At 40.6% G+C, this 26,872-nt stretch overlaps 1 protein-coding gene across 1 annotated transcript in view; it reads right to left on the bottom strand.

Moving 5' to 3' along the window:
• Positions 1 to 11,418, bottom strand: part of LOC120716960 (FERM and PDZ domain-containing protein 1) — a 48,370-nt gene extending 36,952 nt beyond the window's left edge. Inside the window, 2 exon segments of the mRNA XM_040004716.1 lie at positions 2,008 to 2,121; positions 11,103 to 11,418. The gene's annotated coding sequence lies outside the window, so the exon portion shown is untranslated.
• Between the last annotated feature and the right edge of the window lie 15,454 nt (positions 11,419 to 26,872).

Below are 26,872 nucleotides of genomic sequence, written 5' to 3'. Positions count from 1 at the left end.
CACTTATTTATGTGCAAATGTTTAATAACGAAGAACATTAAAACATTACTGTTGGCAACATGTCGGGCAAAGTCATGTGACATTAGTGACGTTTGTACTAACTTGGTTTTAAAGCCTTTACTTTAAAATATACGCCGTTCAATAGCTGAGCTTAATCTTACAGAGAATGATCAAAGCTCATGTAGAAACAAACAAACAAATGAACAAAAGATTTTCTCCTTCATTTCTGTCAAACAAAGCTGTATGACACGTTTCCAGCTGTTAGTATCATGGTTGCTAGGCAACCTGGGCAGTGCAACGGAGGCTAGACCGTCCCATTTCACAAGCCTCGCACTTCCGGCCTTAGCGGTCTTTAAGTACGCGGCCCTTGAGGATCGTTGAGGCTGCGTACTTTAAGGCTGCAGACCCTGAATTGGGATACAGCCGATGAGTTCACCTGAAACCTTGGCTGATTGTGACCTTTTCACACCTTGGCTTGTGCGATTAGGTAGAGGATCGTTAGGGGGTCCATTGTGCTCCTGGGAGGACACTCCCATGGGGCTTAAATATGGGACTCTCCACCATTTGATCTTAGAACTGAAGAAGCTTCTCGGATGAGAGGTGAAACGTCTTAACTTAAAGAAGTCCAGACACTTTTCTTTCTAAGCTCCTTAGACATCGGAAAACAACGCAAATACTCATTGGAAAAGAAGGATGGAAAATGTCTTTGATTATGCTTGCACTATTAAATCCTGCTACCTTTAGTCTGCACTCCCCAACTGTTGCGCAGTATTTTGTTTTGTTATTTTGTTTGATGTTTCTTTATCACTAAAAATATATTTATTGCAAATTTACTGAAGCATTGCAATATCATTTTGAAGCTATATTACCCACCCCTACACGACAGTCTCTTGTCTCTCAAAAGACTGTGGCTGCTGTTGACAGGAAAGGCTGTGAGCAGAGACTGAACTCTCAAAATACAGTGGAAAATACAAATAATCCAAAAACTCTAGCCCCTAAATTGCTTTAGAAAATGTCAAGTAGGGCTTAAATATTTTGACTTTTAAACCTATTTTAATACGTTTTATAGGTTTTCCTGCTGATAAAGACCTTCCCCACAGCTTTTCACACTATACCAAAGTAACTAAATAACTGAAAGGCTCCTGTTGTTTTACTTTGGGCTAAAGAAATTTCAAAAGGACATGTTCTGGGACTTTTAAAATTACAGGACACTGCCCGATGAGCTACTATTACTTTCTTCTTTAGTTTTACATATTTATTTATTACATTTTAAGCCCAAATAGTTGTGCTGACACATTTCTTTCCTTCACTTCTTTTTCCTTTAATAAAATATCTCAGGAATTAAATGTATAGTTGAACTTTACACTGACAGAAAGGGAAGTTTTGCCAGTCTGGCCCACCTATAATCAAAGTAACCTGTGTACAGGTTACTTGATTATAGGTGGGCCTACAGGTTACTGTGTACATAAAATGAGTTTAACATCCCTGCTCTAGAGAAAAGCTGCAAACTCAAGTCTTGGCACTCCACAGAACAATCCATCCGCCCATGCACCCTCCCTGTGACTTCTCTGTATTTTTGGAACGTTAACTAAATTAGCTATGCATACACGATGAGTATAGTAAATTCTGAAACATGCATTACTTACAACTTTTGCCTAACACTCTTACTGCACGCACAGAGACACACAGGCGCGCAGAGTAGGCAAATGGGATTACAGAGTGTGTTTGCAGGCTGTGACAGGGAGTTTGTGCGTCACTCCTGCTGAGCCAGATTAGACTGAGCTTCACCTTAGCCTTACAGGTCTGTTTGGAGTAACACACTGGCTAAACTAGACAGACACTAGTTTACTGCTCACTTACCTCTCCACTGTGCGTCTGTCTCACTGTGCTTATCCCACAGTCTTTAAATCCTCTAATATTGCCATCTTTTGTTGTGTGCACACACATATCACATACACAAACACAATCGGTTTCATTTCAGTATTAGAGAGACAGACATTCACACACCTGCTCTCTGCCCTGGGTATCAGGGCTCCATGAAGGTGCCAGTTACAGTCCCGCTGCCCTCGCTGCTCGCCCATCACTCCACTGAAGAAGACCAGGGTGACGTGTCTTCATCTCCTGACGACAGGCACGAATCAGAATTAAGAGTTAGGGTTGTTGGAGCCTGAGTCTCTCAGCATTGTAATATTATTGACAATTTGAAACATGATTTTTATCTTCTCATCTGAAAAACTACGATTAGGGTGTGATATAATGGAGGAAAGCTTTCCTTTTAGATCGGTGAATCATGGGGAAAAACAAGCAAACTGGAGATGGAATGAGAGTGGGAAGCACTGAGGCGGAAGACAGAAAATGAGTCTAAGAAAAAGACAAAAACAGACAAGCAGAGAAAAAGAAGAAGAGTTTGACAGACAGTGCCACATGATGGCAGCGACAGGGGCTGGACAAAAGGGTTGAGGGCAGTAAAGTGAGTCAAGGGAGGAGGAGTACGGAGAGACAGATGAAGCAAAAAACCACACCGAGCTCCATCACAGCAGGATGGGGCTGCCTGCATCGGCTGCATGTGCTGTTTGTGGAGTCCCACTTACCCCTGCTCTGATCCAAACACCATCCATATTTAATGAGGCCCTCACAAAGCCCTGGGAAAAGAGATGCTGGGAACTCTTCTGTCCCCTCCCTCCCTTATTCCCATCTCCAACTCCCTGCTACTCAAATTCTAATCCTTCTGTCTCTTCTCTTTCATAACTCTCACTTTCTATTCATGTCTTAACCTATTAGCCCAGCATGTGACTGTGAATTAATTTTAGTCTGAGAATGTCACAATTTCCTCATTTTTTCTTAAAACAGGGAATCAGCTGTTTTAAAAAAACGACAACATGTGTGCGCTGTCACTCACTTTTTCATTCAAAAGTGAGGCTACGTGTGCTCTTTGTGACTGTATGCGTGTGTGATTGTATAACTGTATGTAAGTTTTTGTTATGTGAGCGGTAAGCTGGATTTTGTGTGTGCGTGTGTGTGTGTGGTTGCGCATGTGTGTGTTAAAGTGCTGCAAGCATCAATAATGTATGTAGATAATGCAGCCACTTCACTCTACCAACAACTAACAGGCATACCGACGCACACAAAGGAAGACAGAATGAGGAGAGAGAGAAAACGCATGAGGCTGCAAAGAACAGAAAGATGAGAAAGAGAAATGTGAGCAATAAAAGGGATCAAGAGGGTTAGGGTTTGACGGGCATGGAGAACATCCGGTTTGCCTACTCTGTGCTCCGGTGATTATGTAATTGATACCTCAGAAACACAAAACACTTCATTTTGAATATTTCATTATGTTTTTCATAATTTCTAAATCTGGTTTTAGGTTCGCTTGTCAGGCGATCTTGATTGAAGAGAAGTTGTTTTACACCATTATGAAAGTCACAATTCTCAGGAAACACGGGTAAGAGGAAAGATGTTTCTGGAGAGGAACAGAGTGAAACAGTGCAACGTTCTGCAAGAGGCAGGAAAACCATATGTATGTTTCATCTCAGTCCTTCATAACCAAAGCTGACTTGCAGCAGGCTCATTTGTGGGATGAAGACTAAATTTCACATTGTTTTATTCATTGATGAATGCTGTGTACACTAATTGGTCCAGATGGATATGGCTGGGGAAGGCTGTTGAATGGGAGCCACATTTAAGCAAAACTGCAAACATCAGCAAGAATGTGGCAGAATGATGATCTAGCTTTTAATATGGGAAGTGAGATGGTAGGTCTTTGCAGAATTCCTGAGGGTGTCACTGTCACTTTGTTCGGATTTGTTATGTGAAGCTCCATCCGAAAACCCTATTAAAATTATTTTTTATATGGTGTAGGCAAGTACACCACCTCATGCTTCAGAAAACAATCCTGTCTTTAGTTGCAATGGGAATAATCACAAGGAGGCCTCTCTCTAACCCTACTGAGAAAATGTAGAGTGTTTTTAAAAAGAAGCTTCATGTGGGTGGGCAACAGTGCAGCTTTAGATAATACTTTTAAATCCTTAAACAAAGGTGTGATATTTTTCTGACTGCTTGGGAAAAACAAACAAAAATGGCATCTTCATGATAATTATAACCATGATGTCACACATGGGCTCAAGCCCTCTGAGAAAGGGTGGGTGGGGTTTATGCAAGAAGCGTCCAAGTGTTCCTTTCCTTTGCCTGGCTGCTCAGGCATATAGACAGTTACAGTTTGACTTTTACTTTTGTCTCACCACAGTAAAACCGTAGAATTGGCTCACTGAGGCTGCAAAAACAAACTCGCTCAAGTTTAGAGATCTCTAATTAATAGCATTTACATTTGACGGTCAGTGTACAACCTACGTTAAAATACAAAATATTTTCTTATAGACGGTAGGTGTACTGGCCTCTTTATGCTTTAATACTTTAGGGTGCTTTTTAGCCTTTACTGGGATAGGATGGTGGAGCGAATATGGAAAGCTGAGTAAAAAGAGCCATGGCATGACACACAGAAAACGACCTTAGGGTGGACACAAACGTGGGCCTCTGCATTAGCTTTACAGCATATGGGAGGCCTGTTAGACCCAGGGAGCTGGTGCCCTGTTTATGTTTTCTCATTAATTTTGTTTCTTTCCTTTCTCCTCTTGACATTAATGAATTATGTTCACAGCTTGAAAGGGTAGCAGTGGGGACAGAATGCAATTAGGAGTTCACACACTTACCAGGATTGTGTGCAACCCCACGATTGTTAAGTGACACTTTGGGTGACTGTGTAGCATTGTGCATGCAGGTGTGGTTGTGTGTCTCATACGCTGCATGAGAAAACGTTCCAACCGTCTGTCCTTGTTCTGCTTTTCATCCAGAGTAGATACAGCACTAATCTAAGAAACATCGGTTCCCAGATCTCCCTGTCATACACCACCGCTTCTAACTCTTCCTGGAAGGATGAACTCCAGCTTATGGGTCTGCTTCGGGTCTCCTTCCAGCTGGGTATGCCTAGTGCATCCAAGTGAGATGTTCAAATCACATCAGCAGAGAGTCTACCCTGCACCCCTCTGAAATGGCAGATCTCCTCATATCTACCCAGAAACCTACCTCCTGATCAGTTTTAATATTGCCACCAACTGCTTATGCCCAGGGTTAAAAGTAGGAACACAGATCGAAGACTAAAGCAACAGCTGCTCCTTTGGGCTCAGCTCTTCATTCGCTACAGCTGCCTGCAGTAATGCGGATGCTGTGCTAATCTGTCTGTCAATTTCCAGTCTTCCCCACTCAAAAGAAAGTCTCCAAGGTACTTAAAACTCTGCCACTTGGGCAATCCTTCCTTTTCCAGCTGAGATACAAAGCCTTGTGCTTACAGGTGCTAATTCTTATTCCCAGTTGCTGTGCACTTTGTTGCAAACCACAGTTTCTTCACAATAATAAACAAGACATGCAGTTTAAAATAAATGTCTGTTCTACATTCAGGTTGGTGCACATGCACACAACATGGTGGCTAAGTAGTTAGCACAGTTTGCTCAAAGCAAGAAAGGCTGAACCTGAGTTCAAACCCAAGTGGGGCCATTGGATGTAGAGTTCGCATGTCCACTTGTGCTTGTGTGGATTTTCTCCAGGAATGCTGGTTTATGCTATCTACATCTGGGCAGTCTGACAAAAGAGAATTTTAATCTTAAAACTTCCTTCTTCTGGTTAAATGAAGGTTTTTTTTAAAAGTTACCATAGAAGGCTACCTAGGGTAATGCATCTTTACCATCACTGCAGGGTTTGAGCCATTCTTTTTTCCATACAAAAATACAACTGCTAAAATAACTAATGTGTCTTATTACCTACTGTTGTCATAAAATTAGGTCAAAAATTTGAAATAATTAAGAACCAGGATAATGTTATACTATCAATGAACCTGTTCAGCTGATGTTGTTTCACTTATGTATCTGAATTAGGATTTCTAGTAAGTTAAATTCTCTCTTAAGGACATCGTCTCTTGCTGGTACAGAGTGTAAAGTGTTAAATAAGCTCCCTTGTCACCTATTGTGTGTGCAGAGATGTACCTGGGGCAACACAGCTCTGCTGTTCTGCCTCAGAGCTGGTGTACTAGCAGGTTGACAGCCTCGAAGCTGCCAGTGCTAACAAGCTATCTGATGGCTTATACACAAAGCCAGTATCTATGCTCCCCATCTATTTAATGCACTAGTATTATTTTCTGAGCTAGCCTTACATAAAAGTAAATACAGCGAACGCCAGTGTGCGACAGCCAATATGTGCAGCAGAACATGTTGACCTTTGCTGTGATATTTAAATAAATGCATTGTTTCTGCTGCACTTCTTGAAAGATAACTGGCCAGATGACCAGCCGTTCTTTTAGAGGAATTTTAGAGATATTTCTGAGGAAGACAAACACACCAAACTGAGAGAAGGCTTAGATTTGCAGTGCAATTATAAATGTTAAGTCCGCTGGCCTTGATTCAGACATATTTATCTTTGATTTCCACTCTGTCAATGAAGTAAAGTGGTGTTCCCGACAACTTCTAAAATGGAATCCAAGGTTAGACATGAGACAACATGTGTATTCTTATCTACTGAATGCTGCAAAGATGTTTCTGTTTATTTGATAAGCACGTGGTTTTGTGAACTGACCGACTCCATTAGTCCCAAGGAATTATCTGTGAGAAAGAGACAAATAGTGACATCACTTCCTCTTCCTGACATCACTTTATGTTGATTATCCACTTAAGTGGGCTGCATTGGGTAACTTAAGTCCTTTAATGAGGATGATGCTTTTGAAAATGGCTGTGCCGACCCCTGTAGACAGCTCAGATGTATAAAAACACTCCACTTTGAATAATATTTTGTTTTTAATGAGTCTATTCCCATAATTATGTAATGTTGTGATTGTGTTGGACTGTGAAGCCTATCTCAAAAGAGCATTTGCTTATGCTCACCAGCCACAACACCACTACCACGAGGCAGCAACAGACCTTGAAGGCGCCTACATGGTAGTCTAGCCAAGGAAGGGAGTAGGCAGTAATACACTTCTACAGCACACTATTAAGACTGAACTGCAGGAGAGACCCTCAAAGATCTGGTAGATGAATATTGTGCAACATCAGCTACCACTGATGAGCCACTGCTGATCAATCCATGTAAAAGTTCTCACTTTTCCTCCTTCAAGAAATGTCTTGATGATGTAAGGCTCTTTTCCAGTCATCTTGGGGACAGTTGAAGCAAAAACTGAGCAAGTTTCAGTTTTTCGGAGGGGTGAAAGCACACAGCTGTACAGAAAATAGAGTCAAAACGATAAAAAAAAAAAAAAAACTCAAGTGTTGCACAATCATCTTTTTTTCTTTATTCCTTTATTGCTGGAAGCCAAATAACAGAAAACTGAATTAATTACCCAGGGCTAACTAACAACTAAGTTAATTTTAAAAGCACAGGACGTGCAAATCAGGCTTCAAGTTACCAGATTATTATTACGCTTTACTGGATAAGAGTGACATCACATCACACTTCTAGCTCATAGGTTCCAGATTTTATGTGAATAAAGAAAAACCTGTGTTGTGCTGACAAGCTCAAAAGTGTCAAACTGCAGATCTTATTTTGCGTAGTCAACTTGCAAGAGAAGTAATGTTTAAGAAACTCATTTCTGGGGAGAATGTGACTTTAAGTCGGCAGCTGCAACCTTCAAGTCATTCATACATAGAATTGCATATTTAAATGTAGTTTCATTACAAAAAAATACCCATGCCATATTATGTATTTTTTTATATATAATTAGTAATTAGAATTGCATGACTGAGGATTAGTTGATAACATTTTCTTTACATCTTTAAAATATGTCCTGCGCCGCACATTTCTGCAGAAATGGAGGACTATTTAGGAGTAACTACTGCTGTCACGGTTCCTCAGTTTTTTCTTGTGTTCTGACTTTCTGTGTTCTTTATCCAAGTCTGAGTTATTATTATGAGTGTATTCTAGTTTCTCATTGTTTCGTCATCTAGTTCAGTATTTCCAGTGTTTCCTAGTTTCGTTTTTCATGTTTCTAGTTACTCTCGTATCTTAGTTATCTCTTGTTCATCTGAGTCTTGTGTGTCCTTCCTGGCATCCCATGTATGTAGTAGCTCATGTCTCCATGTTTGCTTACATTTTGTGTATGTCAAGTTTGTGTGTCTAAGTCTGTATCTGTGTTTAAACTTTCTGTTTTATTTTGGTTAGCTTGTGTTCCTTGTGTGCTATTTTGAGTTTTGCTTCCATGACCTGCATACCCCACAGATCTTGATAGTTGTTGCTTATAACCAACAGGGTTTTTTTGTACTGCCACAAAGCAAGGAACTCGACAAAAAATGTCAGACATACTATTCACGAGTAAACAAAAGTACAACAATAAAAAAATAAAATTATCTTCACTAAAAATGTTTTGAGATGTTTAAACAGAACTATTATCTATAGAACGTCCCTCTTTTTCTGGTATGAGATATAGTAATTTAGTAATCCAAAGTATTCCAATTACTTAAAAAAAACAATCAATTGCATCAAAAGTCAAAAGTTAATTTGTCCTAATCGACTGGTTGCATTTCAAACTGCTCTGACCCAACTCTCGTCCTATCTGTTAGATGTTTGGTGGCTTTTCAGTGCGTCACAGTATGCGTGTGAGACATGGTGAGTGTCAATATACTGGACAAAACTGTGACATTCAGCCAAAAGTTGAGTGACCTTATGTCTCTAAGCTCAAACATGCAAACATATGCGTGTCTGTCAGCTTGCTCTGCCTGTGCTGTAAACTGTCACAAAGTGCTGAAATGTAAATTTTCCCCACTTTTTTTCTACAGCTGTATGACGGCTCCAGGCAACAAGACAATGGAGTGAGTCCTAAGAAAAAGCTTAAAATACTCTTTATGATTAATGATGTCATGTCATATTTAATTGTACTACTGCAGAAAAATACATTTTTCCATACATGGGTTCTAAAACATCATCAGATCTTCTTCTAAAAGAACTAAAAAAACAAATTAAACAAAGAAATCATAAATATTAGATTTGGTTATTTATTTATAGAAGAAAATCCAATATTAAATATCTGTCAGAGGCAAATGTATGCAAATCTCAAGGACTAATGACTAAAGGTGATAATGTTTTTTGTTCATACACCAGCTGGAGGTACATAAACGCAGGTATAATAGACAATGAGCCATATATTTTATGTTTATGTGCTTTAAAATGAATGGCATGTTACGCTCTGTATATCTTTTGTTTTGCAGCAGTAATAATATACTCAAGTGTAATCCCACAACTGAAACACCACATCCCATCATGCTAAACTGCCCAGAATCCCACCAACACTCAAATGAAGATCAGATCTGAAGTAAGAAAAATTTCTACTAACTCAGCAGACAGACAGCTGTCAGCATGTGATCCTCCCTATCCAGTATGAAATGATGGAAAACCTCTGATACAGTAAAAGCGCTTAGAGAACTACTTCTGCTGTTGCTGGAAAACTCTTTAATCAGGTGTTTCACACTGAAGCCAACGTGTCTAAAAGGGCCGTCTTTATGGCAGAGGAGATTAGGGTTGACCTAAAACCTTTTAGACCTCATTAGAGCAGCCATCCCGAGGTTGAGATTCACCTCTCTGCAGTAAGAAGCTGGGGAGTTTTTCGCTTTCTTTGCTTCTAATTTTCCAACGCCTTCATATTCTCAGATGTTTGGAGAAGCCTTTTGAAAGGATTTATCTCTTTCAACGTTTCAAGTAGCTTAACTACAGCACAATGTGAAGTCAGAAAGACAGCTGAGTTTTGGGAATGAGGGTTCAAAAAGTCCCATCTCGGGCTGAAAATCCATCTCATATTTTTTAGCTGGTTGTAAAGATTTAAGGCTCTGACTGTGAAGGAGGAGCTGAGGGAGATTACATTTGGAGCTAAAGTTGAAGAGTGTGCTTCTTCTCGGTATAGGTGAGAAATGTCATTTTAAGCACTTTTTAATGGTTTGAACAGTACTACACACCAAACCTCAATGATAGAACAAAAGTGCCGAAAGGCCTTTGAAGTATCCCCACACACCATTTTTGCCTGATCAAGTTTAGGCACGTGTGCACACAAAGAGGTTGACGGACACACCCGAGTTTTCACTCGCTATTAAACTTGACAAATAGGCAGCATCAAAAATGTAGTCAAGCCTAAAAATAACATCATAAATTAGTAAAGCCCGGGAGAGCCATCACAACGCAGTCGGCCCCACAGTCTTCTTCAGTTTCAATCCTGAGCATCAGGGCACGCTTTGTATTAGTGTGTCTGCATGAAACGAATCGATTTTGGGACTCACAGTCCAGCAGCAGCAGCAGACTGTGCCACCTATAAGCCAAACACAGTGGCATCAGCCCAGTCTCTGTGAAGGCTGAAGCATGATGCAGCAAAATATCTGGAGACACATCTTACTGTAAAATGCATGTAGCTGTGTGTGTGTGTTTCTGGTTGCAGTGATGCATTAGTAAAACACATTTTCATTTCACACAGACTATGCACTATTAGTTTATTCATCAATTCTTTAGCAGCAGTTGAACACAGAAACTGAGCGACTCCCAGTGCTTTAAAAGCAGCCTGGGAATGTCTCTTTAATGAATGGAGTGGAACTTGTGGAACATTAGGGACGCCTTCAAGCCCTTTCTACACAGTCTACGTCTCAGATTGTTGCTGAAGCTTCAGCTGCCTCCGCCCCTCCATTAATCTGACTGAGATGGATTTAAACAGGTGAAGCTGTGAATGGGTGCCATCTTTCACCTGCACTCTTTAAGCTGCGTGTGTTTTAAAGGGAAAGATCGGAGGAAGTTAATGAGACTTCTAAATGTGGCAGATTAACTTTTTTAATTAAGAACATGAATTGAAAATTAAACCTTTACTTTTCTTTGCACTGTGAAACTAGCAGGCTAACAATAAGCAAGTTTTTTTTCTTATTTGATTTTTAAAACAAATGTCCAGCCAACTGAGCCAAAGCACCGTCTTATTTGCTTCGAGAGCTTGCGCTCATGCACGTAAGGGAAATAAAGGTAATATCGGTGCACAGAAAATGTTTCTAGCACCTCTATGTGTGCTCAGTGTTCATCCTGGTTGGTTGTAGGTGTAAAGACCTTACCGAGTAGCGGGTTTCCGCTCTCTAATCCCCTCCTGAGCGCAGGGCGGGCCGTCCCGACCGTCCTGTACGTGGAACAACTTCGAAAAGCGCCGCAAAAAACCCCGCCGCACCTCGAAGAAGTGCAGTTAATCCATATCACCTGGGTGTGGGCAACGAGAGGCTCGAAATCCCCCACAGAAAGCAAAAGTTGCGTTTGACGAAAGTCCCCGCGCAGGTGAGCGCGTGTGATGCGGATGGGGTGAGGCGCGCACAGCTTAGGCGACGGTAATCCTCTCTATCTGTCTCTCTTCCCCCCCAACTCACCCACCCCAGTCTCTCTCTCCCCCCACCTCACCCTCCCCAGTCAATCTCTCTCTCTCTCTCTCTCTCTGAAACACTCACAGGAACTTTCAGCAGTGATGTCAGACTCCGACATTAACGAGAAAACAAACAGCAAAGAAACGTACGGCGCGAGCTCCCTCTTGTTTGCACACCTGCATCTCTTTGTATCTTTTGTCCGCTTGCGCTCATCCAGTGCTGCCATACAAATATGCCGAATACTGATATACAAACAGGGCGGGGGGACTGGGTTCAAACAAAAAACCTTCCTGTGCTTTATTTAAACTGGGAAGCCACACACGACACACGACCAGCTGGCTTAAAATAAGAAAGAAGTAGTGGAGATAACTAAATTGTCCCCTTTCGCCCTCTGCTGGCGTTTGTGTTGCACGTTTGTGTTTCACCTCCTGAAATATCCAAGGCTAGGTTTGCATGTTGTACTTAATCTTTTCATTTCCACCTGTTTTGTTAAGTATCCCCAAACAGCAGTAGCTCTATTGCTATAAAACCACAAAAATAAACAGCCTCTGTGGGTCACGTGTCCAAATTACAGTATTACAAATTACAGTATTCGCAGCTGGACAACCTAGAGGGACTTTAAGTAAAAATATCAATATGTTATAAAAAATATTAATATGTTATGGTGCATTTTAATGTAGTAGGCAAGTCTGGTAACAGATACACTAGTAAGACGAATGTATAGCTGTGTATAGATTCACTCGTCACTCGGCACATTATGGATAAAGGAATAGAAATATTTCATCACAGGATAATGGCAATGACTCAGAACCACTTTGTGCTAATTTAAATGCTATTTGATGGAAACTTGAGCGCATAAGGGTCCCAACAATTAGCAATGACTGTTGTCATCTGCAATTAAATGTGCATCAAGTATGCGTTCAGTTTTTGTTCTTCACTCATAATGAATCCAGCATTTTGAACTCAAACATACAAACACCTTTATGGAGTGAAAGATGATGCACATAGTGATGCTGAGCAGCATCACTACAACAACAACAATCAACTTATGGTACTTTATTCTGTAAGGTAGAGACCCTACAATCAGACAATCCCCTATGAGCAAGTACATCGAAGTGATGAGAAAAGAGATTTTCCTTTAATAGGAAGTTAGGGGTAACCTCAGCATGGGGCTGAGGGATAAAAAAAGAAGCATAGTAAGATGATAAACAGGAGAAAACACAGACTACAGACTACACAAGATTATGCAAAGATCCATGATGTGTAAGCATCATCAAGGAAAACAATTCAGGAACATGGAAGATCTCCCAGCAGCCCAAGCTTTTTGTACTTTTCTCACAGATTTCCTTTTTTCAAACTTTATTTTTTTCACATATGAAAATATGGGCTCATTAAAAAAATTGTTATCCACTACATCCAGGTTCATGGATGTAGTGGACGAAGATATGCAGAGGACGTATATGACAGAGGATCTAAGGATCGGGTGCAGTGGAGCAAGCTGTTCCACTGTGGCGACCCTTAAAGGGAGCAGCCTGAGGAAGAAGAAGATCCTGTAGTGGTGCAAATATGCAAACAGGGATTAACAATATCATCATCAGGAGTGGAGCAATGTTGAAACAGAGTGGAGAGGTGCTTCAAGACATTACAGAAAATTTAAAATTCAAATGCAGAACCAAGATTTGTGCCTCATTTAAAATGCAGGTTAAGCCAACTTGGGGTTAGAATCTTGCCTAAGAATATCTGGCATGCAGATTGGAGCAGATTGAACCACCAACCTTCTGATTAGTAGGTTACCCGCTCAATGTATGGGCTACGGCCATCCATACAGTAACCGTCGTGTAGTTATATTTCTCGGGGGTGCACGTTCGGTTACGCGAAGGGTTAACATGTATGTCATGAGCATAGATTCCCCACAGGAGTCTAAATCACGCATTAGTATGACAGTAAGCATAAATTATGTACAAAAGGTAATAATAGCTTCAATATTATCTAATATTGTAAAGATAAAAACATTTCCAAATCAAGATGTTTCCGTGTTGAATTAAAATAGATGAATTGATTTCCTATCAGCTGGTACTAAACACAAGCAGAGAACCCGCTATTTTAAATTACAGTAAGAACAGAAAGAAAAAGCTCCTTTAGAAGTCCAGCGCACCAGCATGTCTGAATCAAAGGCGCCATCGAGTGCAAGATCAGACAAAGTAAGAAGGAGAAAAGGGCAAGTAGATTTTGGATAGCATGTGGACAGTTGGTGGTGGGAATTGAACCATATGTAAACTTAATGGTTCAGCGTTTTTCCCCCTCCTCCACATGGTTCCTTGCATCTTCATCAGGAAGCTCCTGAAACTCTGCTGCTGATGGTGGATAAAGCCCAGCAGGCCTGATTTGGTTTGAACTCATCTTTTATTGATTCCATCTCTCCCAGCTCCCACACCTCCACCATCTCTGGGCAGGTCTAAATCTCGCTCCCTAATCGGCTGCAGATGTGTGGCTTTGCCTTGCTATGCCGATCTTACACCCAGTGTTGCCAACTCCTCAGTAAGGAAAATCGCTATTGGTTGTCCTAAAAGTCGCTAGAAGTCGCTAAATGACGTCATCGCCTAATTTGCATAATTGGTCATGCTAATCTAATTGTAACCTATGTTGTTGGAGAGAGAAATAACATCGTGGAAGAGACTTAAAGTTAGTAAAAACGTCCTAAATGCATTTAGAGTTTATTTAGAACTACAAATTAAATTTCTTTTAGCAATTATTGTTTTTTTTTAATGTCACAATTCCAACCCTGCTCCTTTACCCGGGCTTGGACCGGCAAAAGTGACCCGAAATAGGCACTCTGGTGGAGTTACTTTGTGTGTGTGTTTATAAGTAGTTTTAAACCTTGTGATCCACAAAACAGCATAAGAGTAAAAGAGTAAAAGAACTGACTGCGTTACAGCACCCGCTGCTTGTTGAGAGTAAAAGCGATAAGCGCTTTCACGTCTTTTTTTCTGAAAACTCGCTAAATATAGCGACAAAGTCGCTAAGTTGGCAACACTGCTTACACCGACCCGTGGCACCACCTTGTGATTTAAAGTGGTATTACATGAGAGTGCAGCACAGCCCTATTTCAGAGTCAGTTGATATCTCTTCAGCACAACATACAAATGTCTTGAACATAAGATAACAGCAGTTATTTTTTTCACATTCTGTTTGTAGTTTTAATAATTTTTACAAGGTGTTTATAACTTTTTAAATAACCTTGCTTGATTTTTTTGCTATAAGTAAAATGTAGAAGTTGTCATTATAACATAATCTTTGTGAATTCTGTTAACTTTTAGGGGGTAATGTAGATAAAAAATGTAACAAATGTAATAACTATCACACGAAACAGTTATCTTACAATCAATTTACACATCTGGCCACAAGATGTCAGTGTTACACAACTGCACTGCTGCTTCCACACCGTCTATTTTTTTTCCTCCCCTCTCTTCCTCTCACTTTGCCCCACTAACACACACATTCACAGGTCTCACATGCAGATTTAGCACTTGTACAGCCTCCATGCTGCTTTTATTAATAATATCATAACCACACAGTTCACTTCCAGTCACCGCTCAATCCCCTTCATCCTCTGCAGGAAGCCCACACTGCCACGCACGTCTACTCTAATTTAACAGAGATTAGGAGAGGAAGCTCTTTTGTTGCTCTTGCACCGACCCCCCCACTCCCTGCTTTGTGGTCGGTTTGATCTCTGTCCTTGGCCATCAGCTGGTGGACAGAACTATTTTGGGTGGGTGCAAGGGGATTTTTAGCCTGTTCATTGTCTGAGTCACAGAAATTTTCAACTAGAAAAGAAACATGGAGGATGCAGTAAGGGTTGAAGCATATTCTGCCATTAAAATTAGATAAATTGTTGTATTTTATCTACATGTAGTAATAACAGTATGGTTTTCTTACATATACAATACAATACATTTCTCCCCTTGACCAAATGCTCCATAGTTTCAAAGCAAAGTCCAACAAACTTTGACTACAGAACTAAGCGTATACATATTCTCATTGCTTCCTTTCCCCTTTTCTCTCTATAAGAAGATGAAAAGATCTTTCATGTTGTTTCCTCTTGTTGCATTATTTATTGCTGTGTGGTGCTTTATTAGCCGGTTTCATCTCAGATTTTGCAGGCTGTTTTTGGGGGAAGCCTTTGAAATGTGTTTCTGACTCCAAACAATCCTTTTCCCGTTTTCTCTCAATTGCTCCAGTCGCCTTCTCTCTCATGATAACAAAAAAAGAAAACCCTAGATTTTCAAAGCGAATTGAGCTACCCTCTGAAGCCAAAATCCATTCAATACTGTCCTAAGGAAGGGAGATGTTGTTCATGGCTGACATGAAAGAAGAACAGAGGAGCCTCTTTGTCATTAGCCTTATTAGCATCATTAGTGGAGTATGGATGAACTTCAAATGATTGGCTCGGAGTTATTTGTGTTACCACAGAAGCAACATGAGTACTATTTTATGTACCATGCTGGAGACTGTATATGAAGTGGGTGCATGTTTGAGAAAGCTGATATGTTTCTGTTCCAGCCACTAGATGGTGGAGCTACTCCTGATACAAAAAAAGAGACTAACTGGAAGAAAGAAAAGAAGTGAGTTACTGGAACACATTAGAGAACTGGGGATTTTTTTTTTAACCACATAATAACAAATTAAAACTGGCCAGTTTCATTCCGGTATTAACCAACACTACCAGGGTAAGCACACCTCACAAAGTCTTTGTAGATTTACTCATCACATATTTAAAGTACCAGCCAGTAAAAGTTCAAGCATTCTTAAATCGAAAGACGGAAGGATAACATAGCCAAAAGTACCCAATTCAACACTGGATAAAAATGTGTTTGTCTGGCCTGGCATGTAGTTATTAGCTTAGGTGGCCCATACAGAACATTTCATTGGTTTTTGGATGAAACCTGAGCTCTTTATTATAAAAAATAAGTTGTTTAAAAGTGTCTAAAGTTGCCTCTGTGCCCCCTCTCTATTTGAAACTTGCCACGTTGATAGTGCTAAACAATATCTATTAAAAATCCATTAAAGATGGCAATGATTTTATACAGCAAAACATTATTTATAAGCACGTTGTCATTAAGAGTAAAGATAAAAAGATTTCCAAATGAAGATGTTTCTGTGCTGAATTAAAAATGGATGACACGGTTTCCTCTCAACAGGGAGTAAATACAGGCAGCAAAGTTCCTACTGTAAGTTACAGTAAGGACCAAAAAAAATCTCCCTTTAAAAGCTTAGCGCCAGCATGACTGAATCAAAGGGGCCATCGCATCGGGTGGGAGCTGAGATGAAGGGAAAAGAAGAAAAGGGCGAATAGATTTTGGATAGCATGTGGACAGTTGGTGGTGGGAGCCGAAACCTATGTAAACTTAATGGTTCAGCGTTTTTCCCCCTCCTCCACATGGTTCCTTGCATCTTTATCAGGAAGCTTCAACCACTCTGCTGCTGATGGTGGATAAAGCCCAGCAGGCCTGATTTGGTTTGAACTCGTCTTTTATTCATTCCATCTCTCCCAGTACCCACACCTCCACCATGGCCCGGTTTCTCCTGGCAGGTCTTAATCTCTCTCCCTAATCGGCTGCAGACGTGAGGCTTTGCCATTCCCCACAGGGCTCTGCATGGGATATGGCCAAGTTTTCAGAGTGAGTGCCGAGGTGCTCTGCGCAACAACGGCAGAGACATTTGTCACTTTCAGGTAGTGAGAACTCAGCACGCCCACTTGCAGTCTTAGTGGCAGAAAAGAAGAAGGAGAGCACGAGTGGTGCTGTACCGAGGCTGAGGTCATGCCACATCATGCCTAAATGCCAGCTGAATTAATGAACTCACAGTAACAGCTGATGCTGGCATTTGAGACCAATTGTATCCTGCATCAAACGCTCACCCGTACTTTGATTCTCTGGGGGAGTCTTCCTCAAGGTTCCTATTGTGGACGCAAGTCATAATAAACACACATAAACAGCTCTGGCTTTCATGTCAGCTTTTTAAAAGAGGAATAAATAAGTACAATCCACTTCAGTGAGGCCTTTGTGGAGAGGAAGCAGCTGGAGATGGCACTGGGCCCTGGTATTGTTTGCCAGCAGCTCCCTGATCAGACCACGGTGCCTTGCAGGCGTCTCCTGGAGAAACAGACAAGACACATCACCAACATGAGTGGGACAGTCGTGAGTCTGAAAGTGCAGCGATGCTCAGCATAGGTCACCTCAGAGCATGTCCGCAGTGGATGTTCCTCCTCGATACTTCTGGACCTTTTAGAAATTACTGTAGTGTCGTCATGGAACCAAAAGTGATCCAGTTACCTTTGATAATTTCTTCAGCAAAACAGACATCAAACACATTTTCATGTTAAGTGAGGATGGAAATTGTGCATGGCTCAAAGGTTTACTTTGGACTAACCCCTAATGAAAATTCATTTGTCGGTCTTCCATAACCTCCTGAATGGGACTTGCTTTAAAGGATTTCTGGGCCGAAATTGAACAATATTGCATTTTTCCTTCTTTCTTCTTTTCTTTGCCCCGAGTTGGTGTTTTCTTGCTAATTCTGCCTCTCTCTTAGATGTGGTTCGAGCTATTTACAAATCCAACTTTTGGAAAGAGTGTCCAACTCCCTTTCGTCTGGGATTAGATAGAAAGAGAGAGGGATGAGGGCTACGGAGGGAGGGAGTAAGAGACAGATCATTGCATATAGAGTGCTGCTGAGGACAAACTTGAAAGGATTAGCAGGAGAAATACGAAATATCTAGCAAGTAATAAAAGTGCATGTTATTTGTTGTCGGCTAAAAAGTGAGATCAGTGGAGCTTCAAAGGACATCTGATTAATGCTGTAAAGTCACCAAGAACTGACAAAAATGTGTGGCCAAAGAGCTATATGGGATATTTAGTGATACACGGAGCATGGCTTGGATTTCTAGCCAGCTGGCAGCAGATACTGAGAAACAGACAGGGAAAGTGTAAAGGAGGCCAGCAACGATGATCCAGCTAAAAGAAAGGGAGAGGTGTGTTTTAAGTTAAAGCTTCGAAATGCTCAGAGGGAAATAAGGTGCTCATTAGTGTTGAGGAAACATTTGTAAAGTTCTTATTTGTCACCCGGCTGTTTGGTCAAAAGCTAAATCTATCACTTAATCATCGTCATAAATAATATGCAGTTTGTTTTGTTTCCTTGAGAACAGGGTCAATGAAGTTGCCACTACAGCGTGACTATGTTTAGTTTCTTGCTAAAGAAGAGAGCATGTTTGGAATGAATCAGTTTGTACAAACTATTATCCAACCACATCTGAGTCTGACAAGCCATTTGTTTGAAGTGCGTTGGCTCTCTTTACTGTCGTTTCATACCAAGTGAACAAATGCAGTGTTGCCCAGAGTGAGCCCATTATTTTCAATGGAGAGTGGGTCTGCCAAGCTACAATTGAGCCGTAACAGTACGCACAACTTTGATTTTCCTTCCAGATTGTGTAGCAAAAGTACAGCTAAATTGAACTCGCACCCCCAAATATTCAGACTCACACAAGCATGTCCACTGGCACTCGAGCGCTGACAGGAGGCCAAAGGTGTGATGGTGCTAATTTTGCTGAAAGAGCAGAGAGTGAATAGAGAAGCTAATTTTGTTTGACAAACATTTATGCAGTTGTACGCCCACCCTATGAGACAAGAGTGGCGTAATATCATGATTCTGCACATTACAGTTGTAGCAGTCTTGCTGGATGGGTAATACACTGCAATGTGATATTACTGTATTGGAGTTGGTCCAGCAACTTCATTGCAGTTGACCAGTGATGTTGTTGTGATGTCATTGCTTGCAGCTCAAGGAAACAGAGCACACAGCACAGGTTTGATTTCAGGATTTTCAGCCAAACCTCCACAATAAACAGATCAAGTATTATTGTTGCATAAACCTAACAAACTTGTAACTAGAAACCAAAAACAAGAGAATAAAAAGGTAGCTTAGTTTAATTAAGTCAAGATAACTTTTTTAATGACTATGACTGGGCACTGCAGGCATTCTGGTTACTGCTTGAAGTCCACGTTCTATTGATTAGACATGATTTGGGTCCATGTATCTAAATAATGAATTCAGAAAAATAAACGATTACCAGCCGACAAAAACAGAAGCCGCGAACTGGATGTGCTGGCTGCATATCTAACGATGGCAACAATGAATGGTTGAACTGTGGCAGTAGTGCTTAATGTACAGCCAAATCACTATTATAAATTAAGATGAAAAGACTTCCACATGAAGATGTTACAGTGCCAAAGTGTTTTCTCTCATCAGGGAATGAATATTTGAAAGAATATTCTGTGAGGATAGAACACCAGCACTTAAAGCGCCAGCATGACTGAATCAAAGGGTTGGTGGTGGGAACTGAAGCCTATGTAAACTTAATGGTTAAGAGCATTTCCTCCACCCACCCCTGTCTTCTCCTCCTCAGCACAGTTCCTTGCATCTTTATGAGGAGGATATCTAGATATGTGCATACAGAATCTACAGAGACAAGATCTTTGGTAATGCATTTAATGTATTATGCTTCATACAGCGGCTGTGAAGATACTTGTACTTCCTCTCAGTACACCAGAAGTGAATTAGTATGTTACTGAAGTAGTGAGTGGCATTATCAGACTGATGATGTGGCTGTTGTGCACGCTTGCGAGGCTCGAGTTGGAAACAAAGCAGTCTGTAGATCAACAGCGCGCCAACACATGCTGGCCTTATGTTTCAGAGACTGTCTGTCTTCAGTGCACATTGTTAGACCTTTTCTCTCACACACGCAGGGAAAAAAAGAGAGGCAGACAAAGAGAGAAAAACCTCCATTCTCTCTTTCCATCTGGTCCAGATCTAGCTGGTATGCAGATGGTTATGGAAAACCAGAGACTTTGAAAAACAATGTTTCTTTACATTAAACAGCCTTTGGCGAAGGTAAAGAAAAAAAAGAGCATTCGTTTACCTCAGGTTTTTAAATCAGCGAATGATAAACATTTGCCATTTTGTGGATGTTTTCACTCAAAGTACCTTGCAGGTTCACAAAGGCACCATGGGTGGCCTCAGTAAGAAATGAACTCCTTTACTGTGGAAAACTTTGTCGGCTTTTATTAAAACTTCAAAATGTGGAGAAGAAGATCATGTTACAAAAGATCCTTTTCATCAAAGATGTGATTGTTGTTTGTTCCTATCTGATTTATTAAGCAGCTGAGCTGAATACCGCAAATGTGTTTAACTGCTGTTTGGTTGAAACAAGTGCCATGAGAATATATTAGTCATCAACAGGAAGCTGATACTAATAGCTCCCAAGTTGTGGTTTGGAAGGACACATGTCGTGACAATTAACCAGGGGCTGGAGGAAGTGGGTTACTGGCAACACAATGCCCCAGAGCGGGCTGATATATGCCTGTCTGATAAACACTTTGGTCAGAGGAAAAACCAAGTGTCAGCCGGATATGCTTTTGAAGTCTGCTTGTATTGTTTTTTTCAGATAAAAGAGACAGGTGCCTTTGTTGTTGCAGGGTTGGAGGAATGTGAGAAAAGAAGCTGCCATTTTGTGTCATTATATCCTCTTTCATATTGGTTCCCACTGAAAAAGGCACGGACAGTATTTACAGGAAAGGCAAAGCTCCATTACCTGTGAGTTTTATGTTACCTTGAGGTAGTGGAGGTTAAAAAGACTAATGGCCTTTGATGAAATGGAGCAACACTTAAGCCCAAGAAACCAAGGGTCTTTGATCACTTAACCTGATCTTCTTATATTTAACAGCAAGACCCAAGGAACAAGCATGGGAACGGGCTGTACCTCCTTTGATGGTCTGCAGGTTCACATGCACACCTCCAGCAGAGGAAACATAACAATGTACTAATGGTGTAAATCATACAGCTGACACAGGACTAAGGGGACACTCACACCGAAACACACACCTCAAATTTTAGAACCAGCCACCGTCCACAATCATGCATGATTTAATTATTATGTTTTTCATTAAAGTGAATTCAAGAAGGTAAATGAAACCAATAAGATGGTAAAAATTACACCAACAAATTACTCCAAAGTTACAGTTGTGGTGTACTCGCCACTGAGAGCGACACATTCATCCCGTCATCCAACTCTAAAAACTAAAAGCAGCTCTAATTATTATTTAACTGGTAAAGTGGTTCAAATGTAATGTGAAAGATGGAGCTTGTACTGACAAATATCACCAGAATCTACACAGCTGTTAAAGCTCCACCTTTTAATCCACACTATAGACAGATGTAGTTGGTTTATGGACTCGAGTTTTGAAGTCTTGACTTTGGCCATCTGGTAGTCACCATCTTTTTTTTTTTTTAGAAAAACGAAACCTTACAAGTGTGGGTTGAGAATGCTGCACGTACATAACTTCTCAGTCTCAGGACAAAGCTACATCCTAAAGTATAGCCTGCTTTAATGTATATTAGACTGAAATTGGGACATAATTAACAAAATGAACACAGTTCTGTAGCGAAACAGACTTTAAACTAACTACGGGGACCACACATTTATCAGAAAATCTCAAAGACCTCTGTTATTTTGCAACCCGAGGATTTGCCTCCTGTTGGCCATTAGAAAGAACACACCTACACCTTAACTTAATTCTTACATTTTCTTTAAACGAATAGTTTATGTTCTCAGCTCATTTGCTTTGGTTATATTCTGATTTCCTCTCAGTTGATGTTCTAATCTAGTGCTAGTGTTCATCTGTGGGTATTTCATGTAAATAAACAATAACATTTGCTTCCCAAAGTAGGGAAATATGTTTCAAGTTGTCACAGAGTTACTGGATTTAGAGTTTAGAGTTTTCTCCTATAGTTTTAACAGTTTTTTAAGACACATATAACTCTGTCACCCTTCACTATCAGGTTCATTACATTAAGAGACAGCTGATTCCAAAACCAAGTTTATACATGAAGCTCAGCCTGCCAGTAAACCCTCTAGATTGATTGATTCTTATCTTAGTTGTGAAGCAACCATGATTCAAAATCGATCAAAATAGGTTTTTTGTTCCACGATGGTGAGAACAGCAGAAAGACTCTGTCACAGAACAGAGCAGATATCAGTGTCAACGGATGTGACACTGATGAGCAGGTGGGTCTGCAAAGCGGCTTGCAGATGCAATAGCAACTGTAAACATGCTGAAGCAGCCTAATAGCACATACCATATTAGGTTTTCCAACAGTGGGCAGCTGAGCCTCAGCTAATGTGAGTGGACACTGAGACCAGCTGATCTGCTGTGATTGCTGGCTGAGTTTGCCATGCTCTATTGCTCTATTTGAAAAGTTCTGACTTTCTTACTTGACAGGCCTTATTGTGAGCAGTTTAGTGCAGGAAATGTTTTCTTTATTTTTCTTTATTGTCTACATTAACCAACTAAAAGAAGCATGTACCTGTAAGAGCATCCTGCCACAAGGATGAGCCTCGTGTGTAGATCGATGCTTTTTCTGTACAGCGATATGAGTTTTCCCTTAAATAAAAATAAAATTACTTTGTAATTTGTCTGATTTCACAGTCAAATGATATAAAGGTCCACTCTGAAATGCCCTGACATATTCACGCTGGTACAAATATCATCATTAAACCATATCTGTAAGTAATGGCTAAAAAGTGGACTCTCTCTTCAGACTTGTGCCAAATTTGCCAGATGGCCAGTCTGGGTCTGGCTTTTGCTCTGCCTTTTTTTTTCTTCTTCCTCTCCCTAATGTATGCTACATCTGATTCACTGACACTGACCTACATGGCAGTGGGAGAAATGAAGGATAAATAAACCTTTTTGTCTCGATCCAAAGGAGAGAAAAACAATCCGTGGCCAAGTTTAACGATGATGATAGTTTCTCTTTTATTTGAGCAGAAAAAAAGGCCACTGTTTAAAGTGGGCTTTGATGTAAGCCAGCCTTTCTGACTTGTACCATTAAATTTAACACTGAGTTAAACTCTTTTTTTTCTCTCTCTCTTTCCCTTTGGTGCTGTGCTGTGCTCAGTTTGATAAACTTCCATCAAAGTGCATATGCTGATCCATCAGACATCTTATATAACCTACGCTGTTCATCATTACTGTAATTTACTTCTACTGCAGAGATCAGCTTCTGCTCACGGTCATTATTATTCCATTGCAGTTAAATGGACTCCTAAGTGTCATGAGTTGCTGTTTGGGTAGGATGAAAAGGTTTGCCTTGAGCAACGAGAGGCAGACCGAGTCAGCGAGAGAGTGGCTGATCATTGTATGAAACAGGCTTCCTCCCTTCGTACAGTTTTTGTCTTTTCTTTCTTCTTTTAGCACAGAGCTGACTTCTAAAGAGTGCACTACTGAAATTTTAACCCACATTTTAGCCTCCATAAGGTAAAATAAATCTCATAACATATTAGCTTACTGTTAATGTTGTTAAAAGAGGTCAAACATACAAAAAAAAAAGGTGCATGTGCAATCATGGTGAATGATTTTATATTTGGAGCAGATCAAAAATATTATGCCAGAGGATTCTTGTCTGTTAAAGTTCATGCTACCTTTCGCACAGACAAAGTTAGTGATTGGGAAGTGGACATAATGGAGCACTATGCGCTGTAAGAGACCAATCTTTCCCCCAGGAGCAGTGTTGGGAAGTAACTAGTTACAGTAATGTGTTCTTCTCCGTCTTTCTGCTGAACCCGTTGTGGGTAACCACAGCGCCACAGCAGATCATCTGTTTCCATCTCTTCCGGCACTCTGCGTATTCCTCTGTCATGTTGGCCACCTGCATGTCCTCCCTCACCATATCCACAGTCCTCTTTGGCCTTCCGCTTGCCTGGCAGCTTCATTTTCAACATCCTTTCCAGTACACTCACTATTTCTGTCAGTGGTCAAGTAAGTGGGAAATAGATTGGTTCTTATATATCTTATCCATCCTAAGCACTCAAAGTGCTTTATAAGACATGCCTCATTCACTCATGTGAAGTGTTTTCAATCTAACATTCACACATCCATCGCAGAGCAACTTGGCATGTTGATTGCAGTAGCCAGGGATCAAACCATCAACCTTCTGATTAGTAGATGATTTGTGCTGCCTCCTAAGATAGAGGCGACAACCTGGAGAGGTCACCAGTCCATAACAGACCACATTTATTAACCATAATTATTTAAAATGAATATTCTTCTTTTTTTCTCCTTATTTTAGTGACGTATGTAAGGTAATGTAATTTAATCACTTTTATAAAATAATGCATGATGGAAGTATTTTAATTATCTCATTATATTTACCCAAAGCAACAGGTAATATTTGGCTTACATTTCCAACAGTGCTAAGGTTTAACGTGAGAACCCTTTGGCTACGTCTCTGAAAACAGTACAGGAGGTCCGGTATAGTCAGAGGATATCAGTTCTGCACACGCTAATGAAACTCTAAATCTTCCTTAAACCATATTGAGCAGTTTCAGAAAAGTATTTTGGCAAATATATAGGATCTTCCCTCTGTAGCGGTCCCCAGGTACTGTTTACCTGCATGCTCAAATCTGGTCTGCTAGTACCAATCACAATACACAAAATTTTGTAAACAGAATTCTTGCTACATATTCCTTAAATTGATATGAAGATATCTGCCTAGAGAGATTGCTACTGACTAAAGTAGAGATTGGGTACTTTATCTTATTTCCCACGCGGTTGCCACAGTGGATGGATCTGCATGTTTGATTTGGCACAGATTTTAAACCGGATGCCCTTCCCGATGCAACCCTCCCTTTTATCTGGGCTTGGGACTGGCACTAGTACAATAACTTATGACCTCTCGAGGCAGGGTGTGTGTCTCCTCCCAGTCTTCAACCCGTGTGCTGTGTAAGCTAAATGTATCCAATTTTTAGACCTTCATGAGTGCAAATCTATTGTAGGTTTAAATATTTAAAATCTGTATTTAAACACAGCATGACTTAAGTTGAATATTTCTTACAACTTTGATATGTACAAAATCCATGCTCACTTGTGCAACAGATAATTTTCTTGTCATTTGCAGGAACAGTTTCAACAAGGTATAATTTCCCACTGAGGTTAATTTCGAGAATAAAACACATCAGAAATTGGGAAATGCACTTTGAAGTTTAAGGCGAGTCACAGCACAGTGTGACGCGGTTTTGCAAGTTAAGCTGGGCACCCTTACAAAGTACCATTGAGGGATCTTTAAAGATTTGCCCACCATTAAAGGGGGCTAGTGGTAGCAGGTGGTGTGCTGGAGGAAGAGGATCTCCCTGTGGTCTCATTCAGGCCTGACAGAGAGGACTGAGACAGGTGGTCAAGCCCTTTAATGTTTGTAGGCTTTTAATCTGTGCATGTGGCTCTAAACCAGGGCACACTGTACACTGACCGAGAACTCTTTACTGGCAGTGCTACGATATAGTTTCTGCTTCTGCTGCTGGCTGTTTCATGTGGCTCGAAAGACTTTGTACATGGCAAGGCTACTTAATCCCCTAGTGACAAATGCATTGCTTTTGGTGTTCTTGACACGTAATGTTGTTCAAGCATTTAGAAACTTTGTCACCTGTCAATGACAACTGGCAGCTGACGTATAACAATTTAATTACTCTCGTTTGTTCTTGGGTTATTCTTGGATGTTGGAAAATGTTGTTGGTAAAGATGAGAAGCGCTGCTCATGTAATCCCGGGTATCAGAAGCCATTTCAACAAACATAAAAGTAGAAATCTGATAGTTAAGATGTTTCCAGAGTTTAAACGTGTTTGAGTTTCTGATTTATGCGAAACTTCCTGTCCACTTAAGTTTGGCTCCAGCCGATTTGGAAACCAGTAAATGAGTGTTTAAAGGAAATGGCTCACAAATGGGAGTTTCGTCTGTGTTGTGGAAACAAGCAGGTGCTTTCTGAGGCCCTTAAAGCGCACTAGTATCACTTTGCATAGGGGCTGCCCCTTGTTGCCGTTTCTGCTTGATGGATTGCATCATTATCCTGACATTGTTTGTCTGTGTGTGCTAACAGGATGAACTGCCAATACGACCGTTTTGGGTTTCATGTTCCCAGGATCCCAAAGTGCCAAAAAAAAGAAAGAAAAAATTTTGTTTTGGTCGAAAGTTGTTGAGGCTCCTTTGTAGTTGGTCTGCTGGTTTCTTTGATCTTGGCAAGGTCTCTGTTAGTGATGACTTTGACAATGGTGGCAGGTTCCCAAAAGCAAATGAATCACTTCTGTTCAAATGCCTAAGAGTACCGAGCGGCAGCCTTCAGGGCCGAAAAAAAGATGAAGCCAAAAATTGCACTTCCTGTTGTGGCCACTTGAGGCAGGTTTTTAAAGTTAGCCAGTCCCCACAGACTCCCATGTCAAAATGTCCAGTATTAAAAAAGCATGTTTACAGCCTGGTACAAAAATCATTTTGGCTTGTAAGGATGGTTTGCCTTTCATCTATAAGAGGAGAATCTTTTCTTATTCCTTCATGTGGACTCTGGCGCGTCCATGTAGATCTTTTTGTGTCCGTTACAGA

This window comes from Simochromis diagramma, unplaced genomic scaffold (assembly GCF_900408965.1).
Source record: "Simochromis diagramma unplaced genomic scaffold, fSimDia1.1 OVJJ01000487.1, whole genome shotgun sequence".
In the NCBI taxonomy this organism is placed as follows: domain Eukaryota; kingdom Metazoa; phylum Chordata; class Actinopteri; order Cichliformes; family Cichlidae; genus Simochromis; species Simochromis diagramma.
Note: the sequence above shows the minus strand (reverse complement) of the source record. Positions and strands in the feature narration are given on the sequence as shown.